Consider the following 16,357-nt stretch of genomic DNA (forward strand, 5'->3'; position numbering starts at 1 on the left):
GGCATGAGCGGGAGGGTGAAAGACACAAGGGGCAAGAGCGGGGGTGGGCGGGAGGGTGAAAGACACAAGCGGCAAGAGCGGGAGTGGGCGGGAGGGTGAAAGACACGGGGCAAGAGCGGGGGTGGGCGGGAGGGAGAAAGACACGGGGCAAGAGCGGGGGTGGGCGGGAGGGAGAAAGACACGGGGCAAGAGCGGGGGTGGGCGGGAGGGAGAAAGACACGGGGCAAGAGCGGGGGAGGGCGGGAGGGTGAAAGACACGGGGCAAGAGCGGGGGTGGGCGGGAGGGTGAAAGACACGGGGCAAGAGCAGGGGTGGGCGGGAGGGTGAAAGACACGGGGCAAGAGCGGGGGTGGGCGGGAGGGAGAAAGACACGGGGCAAGAGCGGGGGTGGGCGGGAGCGGGAAAGAGACACGGGGCAAGAGCGGGGGTGGGCGGGAGGGGAAAGGGGAAAGAGACACGGGGCAAGAGCGGGGGTGGGCGGGAGGGGGAAAGAGACACGGGGCATGAGCGGGGGTGGGAGGTAGGGGGAAAGAGACATGGGGCATGAGCGGGGGGTGGGCGGGAGGGGGAAAGACACGTGGGGCATGAGCGGGGGGTGGGCGGGAGAGGGAAAGACACACGGGGCAAGAGCGGGGGTGGGCGGGAGGGGGAAAGACACGTGGGGCAAGAGCGGGGGTGGGCGGGAGGAGGAAAGACACACGGGGCAAGAGCGGGGGTGGGCGGGAGGGGGAAAGACACACGGGGCAAGAGCGGGGGTGGGGGGAGGGAGACAGACACACGGGGCAAGAGCGGGGGTGGGGGGGAGGGAGACAGACACACGGGGCAAGAGCGGGGGTGGGGGGTAGGGAGACAGACACACGAGGCATGAGCGGGGGGTGGGGGAAGGGGAGAGACACACGGGGCATGCGCGGGGGGTGGGCGGGAGGGGGAGAGACACACGGGGCATGAGCGGGGGTGGGCGGGAGGGGGAGAGACACACGGGGCATGGGTGGAGGGGAGGGAGAGAGACACATGGAGCATGAGTGGGGGTGGGGGGAAGGAGAGAGAGACACACAGGGCATGAGCGGGGGGTGGGCGGGAGGGAGAGAGACACACGGGGCATGAGCGGGGGGTGGGCGGGAGGACGAGAGACACATGGGGCATGAGCGGGGGTGGGCGGGAGGGGGAGAGACACACGGACATGAGCGGGGGTGGGGAGAGACACACGGACATGAGCAGGGGGTGGGCGGCAGGTGGTGAGAGACATACGGACATGAGCGGGGGGTGGGCGGCGGGTGGGGAGAGACACACGGACATGAGCGGGGGGTGGGCGGCAGGTGGGGAGAGACATACGGACATGAGCGGGCGGCGGGTGGGGAGAGACACATGGACATGAGCGGGCGGCGGGTGGGGAGAGACACACGGGGCAAGAGCGGGGGGTGGGCGGTTGGGAGAGACGAGCGGGGCACGAGCGAGGCATGTGCGGGGGGTGGGCGTAAGGGAGAAAGACACATGGACATGAGCGGTTGGTGGGAGGAACAGGAGACAGACACGGGCATGAGCGGGGGTGGGAGGAACAGGAGACAGACACGGGCATGAGCGGGGGTGGGGGACTTACTGTGCAGGCGGGATACAAAGCCTGTCATGCGAGGAACAAAGATGGCGGGCGTCTCTGAAGCCAGACGCACTGCACGCTTCCACGCATCCAATGAGAGAGCACATCAGATGTCCGCGGACATCATGCAAGCTGCTGGCCCAATCACCGTCCTGTCCGCGGAGCGAACAGGGAAGTGTGTCCGCGAAGCGAACACAGATATCACTAATTTTTTTCACTTACATTTTTGTCATTTTTTTAAAAACTACTGGACGGATTTACACCAAATAAAGCAAAGCACGCTTTCGGGACCAAGCCGCCGCTCATGCCGCTAATTTGGTGTAAATCCATCCAGCGGTTTGGGCTGTAGGCGTGAGCAAAGTTTTTTCCCATTATGTCTATGGTTTTGGGACCCCCCTATAACTTTGCCCCCCCTGGACGAATCCTCACCAAACGTTGCAAAAAACTTCAGAGTGACCCAACTACTTTTTTTGCAAAGTTTGGTGAGGATCCGTCCAGGGAGAGCGAAGTTATAAGCCACCCAAAAAGTGCTCTTCCTATGGAAACAGCAACTTAACCATAACTACATGGCCACTAGCGTGGCCACGTAATTAATATATATATATATAATATATATATATATATATGTGTAGCACTACGCCTCAGTCAGATGGGTGGGGGGGGCTTAAACCATGTGGTGCTTTGTGTGGGCAGACGCTGCCACCGTGTCCATCTCTTCTCCACAGCTTACAGGTGCACTGAGCGATCATTCACTTCAGACTTGCGTTCCTTCCCGCTACCCTCAGCCCCATCCTGGGCCTGCATTCGCGCCAATCCAGAACCTGCGAAGAACACGCGCGGCCTGTGAATAATTGCCGTGCCGTGTTCTGACGACTTCTGTTCCCACGGTGCTGCCCCTGTTCCCCTGTGACTCGCTCTGACGATGCTTCCCAGTGAACCAACCTGCCTGCACCTGGCAGTTCAATGACGACTTCGAGGTTGAGTTGCTGAACATACCTTTCACCCCCTCCCCCCCATTCTCCACCCGCCATGGTCGCCCTTAGATGGGTGCGTCTGCAATGCCGCAGAGCTGCCTTTACTCCGTAGGGTGCATTCAATGAAAATGACGAAGGCAGATACAAACGTTGCCGTCTACTGTTCTTTCACTTAAATTAAACCGCAGTGAATGACTCTTGTACCCGGCTCCTTTCACACCTGGAAATGCAAATGTCCCTTTTTATTAAGTTACAGTTAATGGAGCTGGATCCCGTCTTGCCAACTTCAGGGAAGGCATCGTATAAATAGGGGAATGGGCGCGCATCCGGAACTGCATGGGAAGTGCGGCTGTTGGGCTGTTTGGCTGGCGGCTGGGGGCAGGGTAAGGTGGTACCTTTGGAATTGTAAATAATCTTTTGTGTGTTGTATTCCTGGAGACTGCAGCCCAATTGTGAACATTAGTAAGGTAGTGACTGTGTGTGCTGCATAGTTAGAGACAGCAAAAGAAACTCGGTATATTGACATTATTGGTACCTGGTTTGAGGCATATGCTGAAATTGTATTAAAAGTTTAGATAAATCCATATTACTGTTCCCATGAATAGCGAGCAATTGGAAAAGGAATTGGTTGTGGGAGAATCGGTGAGGTAGTAACTTGGTATCCGGAAGGGCTGAAACTGTATTGAAATAGTGAAAATGGGCAGTGTTGTGAACGTGTGACGTACAAACTGCAACGGCAATTATAGTGAAAAAGTGGTATTACTGTAACTGGGCCTCATTACGACTCAGGCGGTAAGGGGTTCACGCCAGCGTAAACAGCGCCGACCCTTACCGCCTGAGTACGAGGTCCCTTAGCGCCATGGAGCTTTTAACACCTGCTTTTAGCAGGTGTTAAAATCCATGGCGCTAAGGGACCATGGAGTTAATTAAGCCACCGTAATTTACGGTGGCGTAATTAACGCCTTCCCCACTCCCATTATGCCCTATGGGGCAAAAATGGGAATGGGGAAGGGTAAATGGGGATTGGGGACTTACCGCCCCGCCAACCTCGGAATGGGGCGGTAAGTCCGCCAACCACCATGACGTAAATGTAGTTTACGCCATGGTGGTAAAGTCACGGCCCAGGCGGTAACTTACCGCCTGGGTCGTAATGAGGCCCACTGTGTTTATATAGTGGTTGATCTACTACAGAAATTCGGGAAAGTGATACCGCTATTACTTAGTGCATCGGGTAGGCGGGGAAATATAACCTTTGAAAGTGGGAGAAATTTAGTAGCATAGACACTGGGAATGTGGACCTGCTGAATAGTGAGACGGGGCGGGATATCAACTGAGATTGGTAAAAAATAGTTCCCTGGTAAAAATGGGAAAGACTAAAGTGCCGCTTTTTCGTAAAGATGCGAGGGCGGACTTTTTCATAGCAGTTAGCACAAGAAGAGCGAGTCTCGCCCGTGCTGCAGCTTTACCGCTGCCAGAGGCCAATGAGGAGGAAGCCGAACTCCTTCAATGTGCACAAGATTGTTCCTTAATTGACAAACAGTCGGAGTCCAATAAGGACTATGCCATTGAGGTTAAAGAAGCCGGGGGTGTAGATGAAAGATCTTTGCTGGAAAAACAGAATGAGGAGTTTATCGATCCTTCGCAACTATTGTTTGGGGAGGACGATATACAAAGCAATATTGCTTTGAAGGCCCCCAACTTAAACACAAATCTTTCTGATAATGACAAGGATAAAACGAGCAATGTTAATTATGATGCGCTATTGGATTTCTCTAATGGTACATCTTTTGGAAGGGAAAATGCAGCTATGCGGAGCTCGGGCCCCCCAAATTCTGATTTCAATGTAATGATGACAATCTTTAACCGTCTAATTATATTTGAATTACGCAAGCAAACTGAGGCGGTAATCAATCTGGCCTCAGAAGTTACACTATTACCAAACAAATTGTCGGACTTACTGTGTACTTCATTAAGGGAAATAGTGGTGGAGAATCTTGAATCCAAAAATCTTGGTCATGAAGTAGGAATCAAAAATGCTCCCCTTCAGTCCATTACGGACGAGGTAATAACTATAGAAGCCACCCAGGATACGGGCAGTGAACCAAAGGGGAGCGATAATAGTAACCAACAGAATAAAAATGGACAAGAGGAAACCGGGCGACATATAGACTCAACAGAATCTGGTAACACTGAAGTTAAACTGTCTAAAAGACAGGAAAAGAAAATGGCCAAACAAAGGAAGAAAAATAATAACAATAAAAATGGAGGTTTAGCTAAATCATCCAGAACATTTTTGAGAGACTCTATCCACGTGATAGGGGACAAGGAGTTCCCCGCCCTGGATAAACATCATCAATACAGTAATAGCAGTAGAGACGGTGAGCCCAGGAGGTCCTATAGGGATATTGATCAATCCACTCAGAGTGTGTATGTTGAAGGCGACAGACAACTGTGTGAAGTAATGAAGAAAAAAAAGGATAACGAAGATCTTTATGAAATCTTCAATGCTCCTCCACAGCAGGACTTAAGGGTTAGGGAGCCTAATCAACCAACAATAAAGACTATTGATAAGAAGGAAAATAAACTTAATGGGAGGAAGGAAACTATAGGACAAAGGGGGGTGGAAGGGAACCCAGTAGGTATGACATCGACCGGGGGTTAATGTATTACGGATTGGACTTCAGTTTCGGAGCTAAAATCTAATACAAATGGATTTCCTCCTTTTGAGATTACTAATAGGGACGAGATTGGGAGATCTTTAGGACCTGTCGGGAGCCACGCTGATATGATGGATAATAATAAACCCACGGATAAGCTTAGATATACACTGTCCCAAGTGGACAGGCTATCGATGACAGGTATATGTAACAATAGAGGGCAAAACACAAGGGGGGAGTCGTCCAAGGAGGAGGCATCTGAAGTTATGACTAATGGGAATAATGGAAAGGTGAGGGGAGTGGAGCCCGAATACCATCATAAAGATACAAAAGGGAAACCCAAGGTAGATATGAATGATGATGCCCTACACAAATCCATTATTATGGTCCTTAGAGATAAGCATCCGCAGGAAGTGGCCAAACTGTTCTCCGAGTCGAGGCAGTTAGGCCTCGAGGTAAGCACGAATGAAGATTCTGGCACTGAAATGGGCGATATTGGAAAGGCAAATGAGATCAACTCTGTAAAATGGAAGGAACAGCTACAGGTACATCAGACATGTGATATGAAAAAACCAGTGCGACCTGATTTGCCGGGGTTGGTTTTGACAACCCTGTTTGAGGACCTGGACAACTCCCCGTTAAACAGACCATTTGTAATGTCACTATTGGGACAGATCCCTAACTTGGGTTTGATTGAATCAGCAGACATTTATCTAGTAGACTATGTACATAGGCAGCGTTTAGATTATGTCCGTTTAGTGATACCGTCACCTTTAGTTAGAAATCTCATGATGAAAGGGGCAGAACAATTCCATCGCAGAGGCTATGACATCTTTGAATATGTAGATGCTCAATCGAAATTAATATATCCCCCAGGGAACAACTATAATGCATCTATCGAAGAACAAAAGACTGGGGCAGTTAGGACGAAAGAGGAAGCTCCAGGGGAGAAACAAGACTGGAGATGGCTTGCTATGACACTGCGAGAATCTATTGATACGCTCAAGAAGTTAGGTAAGCCCCTCTAGCGAGTAGTAATCGGATTTTCAAATTAGTGAGTTGGAATTCTAGGGGATCCTCTAACCTGCTACATAACTCGACCCTAATTGAGGAGCTTGCACATTATGACATAGTATGTATCCAAGAAACTTGGTCAAGGGTCCTCTCATGTTGGGAGGGCTTTACGATCTGCTCATTATGTGCCCAAGGGGGTCTAAGGAGACGCCCGAAAGGAGGACTCATGATTGCTATTAAAAATGACTTGAATCCTACAATTAAGGGTGAATGGGCCTTTTCTTTTCATTTTTTAGTGGTGGGGTTAACATTCCTGTTTAAGGCTAGGGAAACCCCTTTTTTGCTGGTAAATATATACTGGAATCCGGCTGAAAACTCAGATCGTCAATTGTGGAAGGAATTGTATAGCTTGGGAACCCTTTTTGAGAACTGGTTGGCTGAGAATAAAAGAGGTCAAATTGTAATTGCCGGGGATTTGAATGCTGACATAAATGTTGATTCATTATTGGGGGATACCCTGATGAGTAATTTGGATGAGGATGATCAAACTGGTGTTAACCTGAAATGTAGGGGAAGAATTTGGACTCATTTTTGTGAGGTTTGGGATATGGAAATATTGGCCAATCATTTACCTACTTGGAGGGCTAGAGGGCAAACATCCACAATTGATTACATTATTTGTTCAGTGGATGTATTTAATGGTACAGGAAATTTCGAGATCATTGAAACCAATCACAGTGACCATTGTATGTTGGTCCTTTAATTGAATATTATGGTACCAAATAAAGAGAAAATAAACTATAATCACAGTTTGAGTGTTAACTGTCCGGGGAATAGAATTAAATAGTCTGGTATAAAAAGAAGTTGCTTTTTTGCCACCTTGACTGAAGACCATGACTTTTTTTCAGAACCACAGAGGGTGGATACATACTCGGCTCTTAAATTTACTGATTATATAGGTAGATCATTGATTAAATTAGGCGATTAGAAAACTATTCATAAATCTGACGCTAATCGTAAATGCCAAAATTTTGATGTAGAAGTAAGGGATAAAAAACACCTAATGCGAAAAGAAATCAGACAAGTAAGGAAAGCGGGGTACACTTTTATAGAGACATTGGATAAGCTTAAGAAAATCAAACAGAGGTAAGAAAACTGGACCATGCAACATCGTGCTATTAGAAGTCAGAAAGAGGGTGAAAGCATGCTGGAAGCTTTACGGGGAGCTAATTCAGCAAACTTCTGGCATTTGATTAACAATTGTGATAAATCACATAAAATGTCACTCCTGAATCCTATAAATGAGTCAAAATGGTTGGCTCATTTTTCTAATTTGTATCAGACTAAAAATGTACAGATTGAGGCTACAGAAACTCGGTTATCGGTATGGCTGTTGGACTTTAACAAGTGGGACATTAAAACGCTAATAATAAAATCTAAAAACTCTGGAGCACCAGGGCCAAATAATTTGCCTAATAAAATCTTTAAGCGGGACCCGGAAATATGGTCAAAAATTCTTACCCTGTTGTTTAATAACATCTTAGTAACGAAAACTATCCCTTTATCTTGGAGGGTATCAATTATAATTCCCATTTTTAAAAAGGGATCTCGATTATGCCCTACGAGTGGCCAATAGACATTGTGGACCCAGAATCTAAATTGTTTTCATCACTGGTTTTAAGAGATATACAAAGGTGGATGACAGAAAAACAAATTTTGGATATGAGGCAATTCGGATTCAGGAAAAATATGGGTACTGAGTGTGGGGGTCTGATTTTGAGTTGTCTTAGAGCTGAAGCATTGAAGAAGGGTGGAGTACCGGTATATGTGGCATCAATGGACTTAAGCACTGCGTTTGATTTGGTGGATCGGACCATTCTATGGCAGAGATTGAGTGCACTGAATATGCCTGCAATACTGCTAGACATACTGTTAGGGAGAATTCTCTGTTTAGGCTGAATTTCCCTCCCTAGTGAGTCCCCCAGCAGCTTTGCTGGATTTCTGGGGTTTAATTTTTTCTCCTGCCAAGAGTGGGACTCTTTTACCCTCACTCTTGGACATGTTGAACTGTGTTATCTTGGACAAACCTTGTGTTGAATGGGCTATGGGGTCTTTTACTCCATAGGGCCTCATATATTTTTGTGATGTGGGTTACACAGCACCCTCTGTGCCGTGACCCAGGGGTGTCCTAGGGACTCCCCAGCATAGACTCCATACCCTGGGACTGACTACTGTCTCCCAGGGCATGTAAAGTCACCAAAGACTTTGCTAGTCTTGAATCCTGAACAGAACCAGTACAAACCATCATATTGTGGACGTACTGGCTGGGGCAATTCGATTGCCCCAGGGTCTGTTAGTCGAGGGGGCACGTCTCCGTCCCCCCTGATCGAGTTTTGGCTGGTGGCAGTGGAAACTACGTTTTATATTCGACCGCGAATATTTTCCTATGGGATTTCCCATTGTTTTAGGCTAACACATTTAATTATTTATTTACGGTAGCCTTAAACATACCACCGGTTTATATATTTATTTTTATAACTCCGGTTGGGACTTTTTGCCAAAACTTGATTCTAAAATGGCGTTGGTGTTCGCCTCTGTAACTCTGACCCAAAGTGGAGCCCTTTGTTCCACTTTTGGCGGGCTTCTCCACAGAAGCCCTCCAAAGTGGTGCCACTCTGTCTGGGGTACTTAGGAGGGGTGGAGGGGGGTTTAGGCACCCTGGACTGAGTTACCTAGGTAACTCAAGTCGCACTCCGTCCTGATTGGCCCAAGTGGTGAGCCGGCCGGCTCACCACTTAGCATGTTTGAGTGACAGCTAGGCTGGGTGAATGGGGGTTTGCTGCATAAAAGCAGGGCTTTGGGGACTGGAACTTCAGAAGTCGCCACAGGACCAAGAATCCGACGAGGGAAGAGCTGAGCCGACCTGCTTCGACGACACCACCCGGTGGAGCCCTGCTGAACCGTCTCACCACTTTTCCCGACGACCGAGGAGAACTCTTAACGGAGTGGCTCCTTCCCTTGACTGGTGGGGACAACCAGTTTTCGCCTTCTTTTCGCTTCCCGAGGTATCTCGTGGCCGCCTTGCCAGTGCCAAGCACCCCGGCAACCGGAACCCCACCACTTTTACCTCAAACCACGAAAGTCGGTACAACCCTTTACCCGGAGGACTCCGCGGCTGGTTTCTTCCCGGGCAGTGCAACGACCTTCTTCTTCTGCTCTTCAGCGAGAACTTCTTCTCCCCTGACCGACGTCGAGCCTTGCTGCCACTGCCTGGAACAACTGCCACCGCTGGAGGATCCTTTCCACTTAAGGTACCGTGTTCCGCCTGGCTTCCCTTGCCACCGACTGTACGGGGTAGATTTAGCCCCCGGCTTTCGAACCTGGGAGTGCCTGGGACACCCTGGCTAAACTTTCTAAGCCACTCTAAACTCTTTCTAACTCTTTGCAAGACTTTGAATCCTTAACAACAGTGTGATCTTGGGCACATTTTCGCTCCGGCTACTCTAAGAGTGGGCCCTGCCTAGTGACTTTTGTTCACCTGTGACTTTGTGCTTCTGTGAGTCTATTGCCAGTGTTCTGGACCTTAGAGTGGTGTGTTTAACCCATTCCTGTTCCTTTTTACCCCTTTCTTGAACCTACTAGAGTGTCATCTAACCTTAAGCGCTCACCTCTGTTTTAATTATGTGGTGTTAACTTAGAGTTGTCTAGATAGGAGTAAGGGTTGGAACTGCTTGCATTATAACTATGTTTTGAAGTGTTTTTACTATATTTTGCTAGAGTGTTTTTATCTTATGTGTATTTTAAATAAATAACTATATACTTTTGAAACCAAGCTCTGGTCAGTGTTTGCTTGTGCTATTGTGTCTGAGTACATATTGTGTATACTTTGCATACTGCCTAACTCTTCTTGAGAGAAGTCTGACTGCTCAGCCACAGCTACCAGGTAAATCTGGGTGGTACAGACTGCTACCAAAGGGGTTTACTGCTCTACCTGTAGTCTTAAATCTTTTGCAGTGTTCCCCAAGGGAACTGCACAGGTTTCTGCCTAACACATACTTAGAGAACCCTATTCACAGACAGGTGTGAGGGTGAGATTGGACTCAGAGGGTCTGTTAACAGACAAACTCATTATACATAATGGCCTGCGACAAGGATGTAGATTGGCACCAACAATTTTTAACTTGTACGTGAGTGATGTGAATTTAGCATTGTTGAATAAGGGACTTGTATCCCCTAGACTTTTGAATACGCGTCTAGCATGGTTAGCATATGCCGATGATTTTCTCCTTATGGATAGCACAAAGGTGGGTCTACAGAAACTACTTAGGGCCTTTGAGGGTTTCATTTCCTCGATTGCGTTAAGGATTAATCCAGCTAAAACGGTGATTCTCTGTTTAGGTAGAAAAAATAAGAAATTGAACTTATTAACTTGGTCATGTGGCAGTACCAGATTTAAAGCGCAATCAGAGTTGAAATATTTGGGCTTTGTTGTATCGGGCTCAAATTCGAGACCCTTGTTTAGGACTCAACTGAAACTTAAGACAGATATTGCTATTTCACAGATGCGGGCTCTGGATGCTAAATTTGGGCAATTTACAATGTCTCCATTGAGAGAATACTATATAAAGAAAGTTATTCCACATCTTCTTTACGGAGCAGAGTTGGAATCTGCAAAATGGAAGGGGAATTGGGACTTCATTGAGAGCTATATTTGGAGATCTGTATTGTTTTGGCTACCAAAATGCATTCCTTTCAATTTAATTAAATATGAATTGGGGGTGAATTCTCTTCAGTCCATGGCGAGTTGGAAAAGACTGACGCTATGGAGGAAATGTAATTGTGTAGAGGAGAGTTCACTATACTACAGTGCGGGAAGGGACAGGAAAAATCCGTTCATTGAGACATTGAATGAACAAACTTTAAGAAGTCTTAAACGCCTAGGCATGTCAGTCACTTCCCTGAAGAATAAACTGTCAAGGGTTAAAGAAAGTGTGTTAGGTTTTGACTGGTTGAACACAAAAATTGGTATATTAAATACAAAATTATACAATCAAGTGTGTGCTCTTAATAAATGGTTCCCGGAAATGGAAAGTTATCTACTCAAGTACCTGAACCAAATTATTAGAAATTATTACATGCGTTTTAGATGTAATGTATTACCTACTAATCAAATCAATTCTATTAGACAGGTTGTACAGGGGCATTTGCCATGGTGTAGATATTGTCAAATGGAAGGAATGGTTGAGTCTCTGAAGCACATTCTGTTGGTCCGTCCAGCTCTCAGGGAAAAAAGACTGTCATATTTTGGTCAATATGTACATAATACGGCAGATGTCGATAGAGAATTCATTTGGTACAAAATGCTGCATAATAGTTAAGTTAATCTAAATATTAGGGTTGCAACTTTTCTGAGAAATGTTTGTGGCCCGTTTTACGATCTTGATAAGGAAATTTAAATTTAAATTTATGGATATGATAATTGGTGTGTTATTTTGTTTTAACTGTGTTTAGATTGCAACAAATGTAATGTTTTTGTAATCTCGTTTACTAAATTGGACTTAAGTGTTGAAAATTTGGAAATATGGAAAGGAGAAAGAATTTGGAAATTGTATTTTTGTATGGATATATTTTTGTAAAGGTTTTATAAACCAAAACAAATAAATAAATAATAATAATAAATAGGGGAATAACAGCCCCAGCCGCCAGTGATTTTCCACACATTATTTGTATGAAGAGTCACAAATGCAAGATAACTCCTATTTATTGAAAAAAAATTAAAGTTGCGACAGGTGCACCCTCCAGCCTCTAGTCTGTCTGCACCAAAAAGTTGAAGCAATGTCGATGTGAGAAAATCGCAAAGCTCTTCGAAGCCACAAGAACGACATCTGTGCACTACACACAACGACATTAGCCTTGAACGGGGAATCGTTCCGTTGCAGCCAGGATACATGCATCCGCCGGTGCAAGAGCTGCCATGAACAGAAGTCTTCAGCTGTATCTTTTTCTTCAACATAAGGTATTGTGAAAACCTGACCGAGAGAACTTACCTCTCACTGTGAAAGTGCGTAAAACTTTGTCAACTTGCAGGCCTAGTCAGCTTGTGACTCGACATATGATATGATATGTTTCATGATATATATTTTATTTATATAGCGCCTATACACAATGTGTTTCAAAGCGCTTCAAGGCAAGGGAGGGAACAAGGGAAAATACAACAACATTCTTACAGGCCATGAACAGTAAGTATGTGAAATTAGCTATCGTACTCGGCCTGACGACATTTCAGATAGTGCAAGAGCTAAGACATAGATAAGGAAGGGAGCGGGAGAGTGGGAAGGAAATGGAACAGACAGGCGCTACCGTACTGGGTCTGACGACATTTCTGGTAGAGCCGGAGAAAAACAAAAGGTGAGGGAGAGGGGTGCAGAAAGGGAGGGGAGGAACAAAACAAGCGACTATCGTACTAGGCCTGACAAGGTTTCAGATAGTGCTGGAGGGAGGGGGGGCACGAAGGGGAAGGGGAGCGACAGACAAGGTTGCTATCATACTAGGTCCTGGGACAATTTTGATAGAGTAAGTGCATCGAAGAAAGTAAGGGGAGGAAGGGAGGAGGAGAGGAGATAGGAAAAGACAGAGGGAGGAGAGAACTGGGAGTAAGCAGTCAAAAAGAGTGAAGCAAGAGCGAATACAATTGCAGAAGTCAGAAGTAACACATAATGTTGCAAGCCAGGATACAAGATGAAGATGGGAATAGCACGATTCAGGACCACCGTGAGTACAAGATGCAAAGCAAGTCCAGCAAGAGAGTTCAGAAAGGGTGACGCACCAAGAATCAATGAAGTCCATAAAAGTAAAATCCAGCACTGGCCATAAGACAGTGATGGTGAAACCAGAAGGTATCAGTACAGACTCCTATGTTCGGGAAGAGGGGTGGGGGGCACAAGGGAACAACACAGGGGGGCAGAGAGGGTGGGGATGGCCTGTGGGGATAGAGGGTGTAACACATGTTGGTGCATGCTTACCTGCTGTTTTAGCAGGGGGTCGGACCCTAGATCCTCCTGGTCCGAACAGGTCCAAACAGGAATTGCCCTTTTCTTTGACCACCCTTCACTTTGGACGCCCGGGCGAAAGACTCTGAATCTTTCTTCTATGAACTACTTCTGACAACCGTGGCAAAGACTTTTCCATTTAACTACCAGAACTGTTTTTACCTATATAAGACTCTAGCCCATTGGCTTTAGCCTACCTATTGCATTGAATCAACTCCACTGGTGAACTCAAACGATTTGCACTGTTTAAGAGTAACTAATATTTGTTTTATTAACTTTATGCCTTTTTGCTCCTACTTGAAATACTCTGAATGCCATTTTGCTCCTCCTTCAAAGTAGTTTAAATGTCACAGAACCGGATAGTGTGAAGTACTGTAGTATATTTTTATATGATATTGATTGCCTCCTTTTAGTGAATGTTTTCTAACTGACTGTGTAATAAATTAATAAGTGTTTTACCAAGAAACCTTGAGAATAAGTGTCTATCTGAATACTTGTGATTGTAGACCTCTGTGTAACACCCTTACAGCTCACATTCCCTCTTGAGATAAGCCTGGCAGCTCAGCTCGCTACCAAAAACTGTGTGGTACAGACTTATACCAAAGGTTGGTTTTGCTTACACCTGTAGTCATAGTTGTGTGTAGTGGTCCCACAGGGTACTGCATGCAAACTTTGCTAAACATGGACCTGTTTGGCCAGGAACCCAAATAGGTGTAGCGGCACGGGCCGGGAGGTCACACCCTGGACCATGTGCCCAAAAGTATATCCAGAGATTGAACTGTTTTTTATTCATGATGTCATTGTATGAATACAATGACATGAATGGCGTTTGATTACTTATGTATTGTGCAATAAAATACACAGGGCCTCATCACGAGTTGGGCTGTAGCCCTCAAATGCGGTGGTAATGGTATTGCAGCCGCATTTAAGGGCTGGCCCTATCACGAGTTGGTCACTAAATCGGCTGTTTTACCTCCAGCTTTATTCCGGAGGTTAAAATCCCTGTTTTCGGTGGTATTACAGCCGGCTGTATTAGCCCGCAGTGTTAGCACCGAAAGTTCCCCATTGGATTCAATGGACCAAATCCGGAATGGAGTTTTACCTTTAAGGCCTAACCCATGATCCAGTGGTAATACCACTGGGCCTAACGGTTCTAGGGCTATTACAGCCGGGAATACAGCCCAACTCGTGATGAGGCCCACAGTCTTTTATTGCCAACAACAAACACTATGCCTCAGTCATGGTGTAAAGTAGGATTGGGGGGAGTAACGCATTTTGTGTTTTATGTGGGTAGACACTGCCACAGTGGCCATCTCTGCTCCACAATTTATGACCAGTGCTGCGGAATAGGGAACCTATGTTGCTAGGGGGCACTGGCATGTAAGCCGGGGGCAGAGGGGCACCCGCAGGCATAACTATAATCTATAAGCAAAACAGAGGGGGGAGGGAGCACCCCCCTTTCAGGTTTTCTGCCATTGGTCTTCCCGCCACACTTCCCGATACCTGACCTGGCTTCCCCCTCCCTATTAGCAAACACATAAGGCAGAAGCTCAGGTAAGGGCAGCAACTCCCCCAGGACAGGAGGTGAGGGTAACAACAAGGTGCCAAAAGGTTTTGGCTGGCAGAGGACAACAGCAGCAGCAAGGGAAATTAGGAAGGAAGGGACAAACAAAAGAAGAAATAGAAACCACACACAAGAGTGGATGTTCCTCGGCGCCGCTGGCCAGCGTGGACAGCAAGCTCACAGCCAAAAGTATGGCCTCGGGGCATATAGCAGGAATAAAAAGAAGGGGCAGATGGAGCCGACTCCATGCCTTCCCCAGCACTCTGAACAGTGACGCAAAGGGTATCCTGGGAACGCAGGAGACAGATCTTTTTTCTTCACCCAAAACCCATGCACCCCAAAGAAGAGCAAAAGGGGCAAGGAAGAATAAACAAGACAACAAACGTTGTCTACACAGCCATGCAACGAAGAGGGCGGCACGGGACAGGAGGTCAAACCCTGGACCATTTTCCCAAAAGTATATCCAGAGATGACACTGTTTTTAGAGATGAGACTGTTTTGAATATTACGTATACAGCGTTTTTGTAAATGTTAAAGGTTTAATTGTGTCTTGCTGACAATGTTTTCTTTGCTCTTGACTATGAAACCAATAAAACATTTTAAGAAAAAAAAATATATATATATATATATATTCAATGAAAAAACTTTGTTAAAGGGACGTTATGGTTAAGTTGCGCTACTAAAAACCTATGAAATTCAGTGAAAAAACTTTGTGATGTCATCTTTGATGTCCTGGGTGTTAGTCTTAGCAGTGCACGGTGGTGGTGCGAGTTATGGTTGCTTAGCTTACCATAACTGGCGAATTTCAAGGGTTTTTCGGTTTTACTTGGAACCATAACGTTCCTTTGACAAAGTTTTTTCACTGAATTTCATAGGTTTTTAGTAGCGCAACTTTACCATAACGTCCCTTTAACAAAGTTTTTTCACTGAATTTCATAGGTTTTTAGTAGCGCAACTTAACCATAACGTCCCTTTAACAAAGTTTTTTCATTGAATTTCATAGGTTTTTATTAGTGCAACTTAACCATAACGTCCCTGTAACATTTTTTTTTACTAAATTTTAAAGGTTTTTATTAGTACAACGTGACCATAACATCCTTTTCAATAGATGAAGACCACTAACATCTTATGTCCTCAAAGTGGGAATGCCGGGTGGTAAAAAAAACAAAAAGATTTTCCTTCCTACGCCGGGACGCCTGCGGCGTCTCGGTGTAGGAAGGAAAATCTTTTACCAAGATGGCCACCATGGAAAGGGAAGGCGGGGTGTAAAAAGAACACAACGGCGCATGAGCGGGGTTGGGGGAGCACAGGGGAGACACATGGGCATGAGCGGGGGGTGAGAGGGAACAGGGTACAAACGGGGCATGAGCAAGGGTGGGGGGAAAAGGAAGGAAACACAGGGCATGAGCGGTGGTGGGGGGAACACGAGAGAGACACGGGGCATGAGCAGCGGGTGGGGAGGAACATGAGGGAGACACGGGGTATGAGCTGGGGGTGGGGAGGAA

The sequence above is a fragment of the Ambystoma mexicanum genome, chromosome 6q (genome assembly GCF_040938575.1).
Source record: "Ambystoma mexicanum isolate Mex_15411 chromosome 6q, UKY_AmexF1_1, whole genome shotgun sequence".
Taxonomy (NCBI): domain Eukaryota; kingdom Metazoa; phylum Chordata; class Amphibia; order Caudata; family Ambystomatidae; genus Ambystoma; species Ambystoma mexicanum.